The sequence below is a fragment of the Hevea brasiliensis genome, chromosome 4, assembly GCF_030052815.1.
Source record: "Hevea brasiliensis isolate MT/VB/25A 57/8 chromosome 4, ASM3005281v1, whole genome shotgun sequence".
Lineage (NCBI taxonomy): Eukaryota > Viridiplantae > Streptophyta > Magnoliopsida > Malpighiales > Euphorbiaceae > Hevea > Hevea brasiliensis.
Window position 1 is genome coordinate 63597636 of NC_079496.1, and position 5762 is coordinate 63603397.

The window sequence follows — 5762 nt, forward strand, 5'->3', positions numbered from 1 at the left end:
CAAATTCCAACAGTAGACCGACCAATGAAACAGTGCAACTTCGGAGAACCAAAACCGAAAATTAGCAATTTTGCCAAAATGACCTAAGCTTTAAACAAATGACCAAAACCAACAAGTTTGGTGACCAAAATGTGGTATGTGGGTGAAGTTGGAATTCCCATACCTATTAAGCCTTAGAAAGTCAATAATTTGACTTGAATAGTGCAGTGAATAGTAACCCGAAACACAAAATTTTGAGAACGTCGAATTTAACACGTTAGAGCTAGCTAAATGTGAAGTTAAGTTTATTTTGGATTTATTTTAAGTTTTAGTACTGAAACATTAGAAAATTTCGTATTTCAGTGGAAAAAAATACCGGGACAGAACCCGAGGAGTCGAGTCAAGGCCAACAGGCGACTCGTTTGAGGTTTGTGCACAACATATACTTTTATAATCATCTTTTGCATAATGGTTTGAATAATGTGAAATATTGGATTATAGCATTTTTATGATGTTTGATTTAAATTGTGAAAGTTATTGTGTATATTTGAAATGACAATGTTTAGCAAATTGTTAAGATAAGTTTTGAAACCACAGTGTCATGACCATATATTTGAACACCTCACTAGCACGACTAGTGGGGGTAATTAGTTTCGAATTTTGATTCCTTCTCTGGAGAAGTGTTGAGGTGTGCCAGTAGAAGAGGATGTGAATGGATATCCATATATTTGAGCTAGCTAGCCTGTGATATAATTTCTCTTTAGCCTCTGGCTATTAAGATTCATGTGATTTCTCTTTAGCCTCTGGCTATTAAGATTCTATTTGTTTCGAATGGCATGATCTAACTGTGGGTTTTATGAAATGTGTTTTGATACTTTGAAATGAACTTGGTTTACATGTAAAATCTCACAATGCATGATTGTATTTAATTTTCATGTTTAGCCAAATTTTTGAATGAATGTGCTTTAAGCTTTGCATAAAGATTATTTTAGTATATTGTGCACCACTGAGTCCTAGTACTCAGCGATAGCTTTTATTGCTGTCGCAGATACAGAGACTAGAGGAGCAGCAGACTGAGCTGCTGAAGTGTGTGAAGTCATCAGCTTGAAGCCTTCGGGTATAATTTATACCCTAACTGCAAATACTTCTTTTGATGTATATATTGCACATAAATGTATGGACATGTAAAAATGGGTCTTGAGCAGCTTGTACACAAATTTGTATGAAGTTTATAATAAAGTTTAGTTTGTGTTTCTTTTGATATAAAATTGTAAGGATGTGTATAAATTGTTTTGTTTTTAATGAAATATGAATGATATTGTTTGACAGTATTTTGAGAATTATTGAACTTGTGAATTTTGAGAAATTGGTTGAGATTGAGTATGAATTTGAAGCAGTGGTTAGAAAATTATTGGAAGTGCTTTTATTTCAGGTATTTGAAGAACTGGTTTCTCAAAATACAGAGGAAACTCTGTCAAAATTTTTATAAAATTTGCGTAAAAATAAAATGGGCCAAAAATATTAACTAGTTTTAATTTAACTAAATGTTTTAAGTACTTATTAGATAATGCTCACCACTTGTCAAAAATAAGAAAATTGTTTTAAAATCCCTTGTAGGGTACTTTATGAGTTATCGGTAGGTGAAGTTCGGTAGTTCATTAGGTATTCTACGGAATCATGTTATGCCTTACAGAGGAGTAAGGTGTGACATCTGCCTTGACTTGCTGACATGTCAAGCATTTAGTCACATAGTCAGCTATGTCCTTCTTCATACCAGGCCACCAATACTGAAGCTTCAGATCATGATACATCTTTGTACTTCCTGGGTGCATAGCATATATACTGGTGTGTGCCTCTTTTAGAATACTGGCCTTCAATTCCCCATCATCTGGTACACACAGTCTTCCTTTGTAATAGAGACACCCATCTGCTTTCACCTCATAATCAGTTGCTTTTCCCTCTGAGATTTTGCTCATAATAGCCATTAGCTTCTCATCTGCCTTTTGCCCATCTAAAATCTGTCAGAGTGTTTGGCCTCACTTGCAACTCAGCCAAAATAGCTCCATCTCGAATCAAAGTTAGACGGGCATTCAATGATCTCAAGGCTGTCATGGATTTTCTGCTCAAAGCATCAGCAACTACATTTGCCTTCCCAGGATGGTAGTCAATTACACAATTATAGTCCTTCAAGAACTCAATCCATCGCCTCTGTCTAAGGTTGAGCTCCTTCTGGGTTGGCAAGTATTTCAAGCTTTTGTGGTCTGTGTAAATATAGCACTTTTCACCATACAAGTAATGCCTCCATATCTTCAGTGCGAAGATAATTGCTGCAAGCTCTAAATCATGGGTAGGGTAATTCTGTTCATGTGGCCTTAGCTGCCTGGAAGCATAGGTGACCACCTTCCCCTCTTGCATCAATACACACCCTAACCCATTATGAGAGGCATCACTGTAGACCACGAAGTCCTTTCCTGACACTGGCTGTGTTAACACTGGTGCCTCTGTCAACATAGCCTTTAACTTCTCAAAACTGGTCTGACACTTGTCATTCCAGTCAAATCGGACATTCTTGTGTAACAACTTGGTCATTGGAGCAGCTATTAAGGAAAATCCCTTCACAAATCTTCTGTAATACCCAGCTAGCCCCAAGAAGCTTCTGACCTCAGTTGTGTTTCAAGGAGGCTTCCATTCCATCACTGCTTCTATTTTCTTAGGATCCACCCTAATCCCATCAATTGACACTATGTGTCCAAGGAATGCAATCTCATTCAACCAAAAGTCACACTTGGACAACTTAGCATACAGCTTCTTTTCTCTCAGGGTTTGTAGAACAATCCTCAAATGCTCATCATGTTCTTCCCTGGTCTTGGAATACACCAAAATATCATCAATAAAGACCACTATGAACCGATCTAGGTATGGATGGAAGATACGGTTCATAAGGTCCATGAATGCTGCTGGTGCATTTGTTAGGCCAAAGGGCATCACTAGAAACTCATAATGCCCATACCGGGTCCTGAATGCAGTCTTTGGCACATCTGCATCCTTTACCCTCAACTGATGATACCCTGATCTGAGATCAATCTTAGAAAATACTCCTGCTCCCTTCAACTGATCAAACAAATCATCAATTCTAGGCAACGGATATTTGTTCTTCACAGTCACTTTATTCAATCGCAGAATCGATGCATAGCCTCAAAGTCCCATCCTTCTTTTTCACAAACAGACCTTTGAGCTCCCATGGTGACACCTTTGGGGTGTATGAACCCCTTATCCAGCAACTCTTGCAACTGAGTTTTCAACTCCCTCAATTCCGTGGGTGTCATCCTATAAGGAGCAATGGAAATGGGTGCTGTACCCGGCAGTGTCTCAATAGCAAATTCGACTTCCCTTTCTAGTGGCAAACCAGGCAATTCTTCAGGAAATACCTCTGGGAAGTCCTTTACTATGGTTATGTCACTCAGGTTTGGCTTAGCCTGCCTAGTATCCACCACATGTGCTAGGTAGGCTTCACAGCCTTTTCTCATCATTCTTCTTGCAACTGTGGCTGAGATGACATTGGACAAGAAATCTGTCATTTCACCCACAACTGTGATCTCATTACCCTCAGGGGTTTTCAAAGAAATTCTCTTCAATTTGCAATCAACCATTGCCTGATGACGTGACAACCAGTCCATTCCCAAAATCACGTCAAACTTGTTAAGAATATGAGTGACAATATTTCTAGCACAAAGTATCATAAATAGGTTCACAATCGAGGATACTTCATAATAAGGACATGACTTATCCAGAAAGATTGTATTCATGTTTATTCCCAAGTTATTTATATGAGATATAAATAAGATGGAATGGTGTGTCTCATGCCATATAACAAACATGATAGGCACTTATAAATGATAAGTAGGCCGAACCAGTGACACTTATGACAAGCACATGGAGTTTACTCTTGTCAATGTTTTGTCATAAATCATATCAGTGCATATAATCTTTAGACCTGAGATAGCATAGTTATCTTGTATATAGGTAGTTTGAGTTTGATACTGCTTTCATACTTGTACTATGTATGGGTATATGGGCATGAACTAGACTGACCTGGGCCCCTCTTCTGCTGTCTATCCCTTCTGGTCTGCTCACTGATTCTCACTTTTTCAACCCTTATTGCAGCTTCCACTAACTTGCTAAATTCTGTGATTCCCAAGGCAGTGAGCTAGATCTTGATGTTATCATTTAGTCCCTCTTCAAATCTCTTACACCTTTCAACTTCATTAGGGACTATCTCCCTTCCGTAGCGGCTTAATCGGACAAATTCCTTCTCATACTCGGCCACTGATAGCTGTCTTTGCCTCAGGTTAATGAACTCTCTTCTTCTCTCTTCCAGGTATACAGTACCCACATATTTCTTCTTGAATTCAGAGAGGAAGAAATCCCAAGTTACAGCTTCTAGCTGCACTTCACTGGACACCGTGTCCCACCACTCATAAGCATCATCTTGCAGCAAAGATATGGCAGCTTCCAGGTTTTGCTCTGGAGTGCAGTGGAGTTGTTTTAGGACTCGCCTGCTCTGCTCAACCAATTCTACCGCAATGCAGTCATCTTCTCTCTTGCCATAGAAGTCCACACCCAAACTTTCTTAGCCTTTCCGTGTGATTTCTCCGTGGAGCTGGTGGTGGTGGTGGTGGTGGTATTACCCAGCCATTTGTCTAAAGAAGTCGGCCATTTGTGAAACATGGCTGTGGAGGCCGAAAGGTGCTCTGCTTGAGTGGCGAGCAGATTCTCTCATGCCCCAGCCTCATTTCCGCAGTGGAGCATGACTCTCCACTTCCTCCTCAACGGCTCTCTGAGATGAAGGGTCCATATCCTATTCAAAATAAGAAAGATAAACAGATCTGCGTTAGTGTCACCTCGACTCTTACAAATGCAATGCATGGTATGGACTCAATCTAGGCCCAGAAACGCCTAAACCGTGCTCTGATACCACTAAATGTGACACCCCGTACCAGTGTACAGTATACCCGAGTAAGTAATGTCACACGGTGTACCGGCACACTCTAATATACCCAAATAAATTTTCATCATAATTTTGAATATAAATTGTAAAATATAACTCATTTAAGTCATTTATTGAAATCATAATTTATTTGAGGTTCCGTAAAGTTTAAAGAAAATCCGGCAGAGTACCGGCTAAAAATGGAGAAAACAGTTCTTCGGAACCTGTGAAAAACACTTCCAATAAACAAATTCATTCATTCTCAACTCCAATATCATCACAAAACTCAATATCAAGATCTCACATTTCAATTTCAATTCTCAATCATCCATCACATGTGATGATCACATATAATTCATAAATAACCATTTACTTTTTCATTCACAAATACAATTTTCATAATTTACATAAACCTCAATATACATTACACAAGTTTAATTACATATGAGAAAATCAAAATTAAGTTACAAAATGTCAAAATGACACCTAGTGTCCTACCAATGCAATCGCAAGTTGAGGTGACACGAACACCGCGTGCAGTCAGCAGGATGGACTCCCCAGTCTGTGGTCTACTGGGCTCACGATCTGTATCTCCAGTACCTACGCGTGGCAAAAGCAACGCGCTAAGCAATAATGCTTAGTGGAGCAATAATATAATAAAAGAAAATAGCAAGAAATTAAATGTGTAGTGAATGTGTACGTTTTATTTGTTTGGTATTTGCATATCATTTACTTTGTTCACTTTTATTCATTTGGTTGCCCCAAGTAACCTACACTAGACGAATGGACTGGATAA

General features: G+C 38.8%; 1 long non-coding RNA gene across 1 annotated transcript; it reads left to right on the forward strand.

Moving 5' to 3' along the window:
• The first annotated feature begins 213 nt into the window (after window positions 1-213).
• On the forward strand, window positions 214-1232 carry LOC131179056 (uncharacterized). Its single transcript, XR_009148060.1, has 2 exons — window positions 214-406; window positions 1028-1232. It is a non-coding gene; the product is annotated as an uncharacterized LOC131179056 (long non-coding RNA).
• Window positions 1233-5762: the final 4530 nt, after the last annotated feature.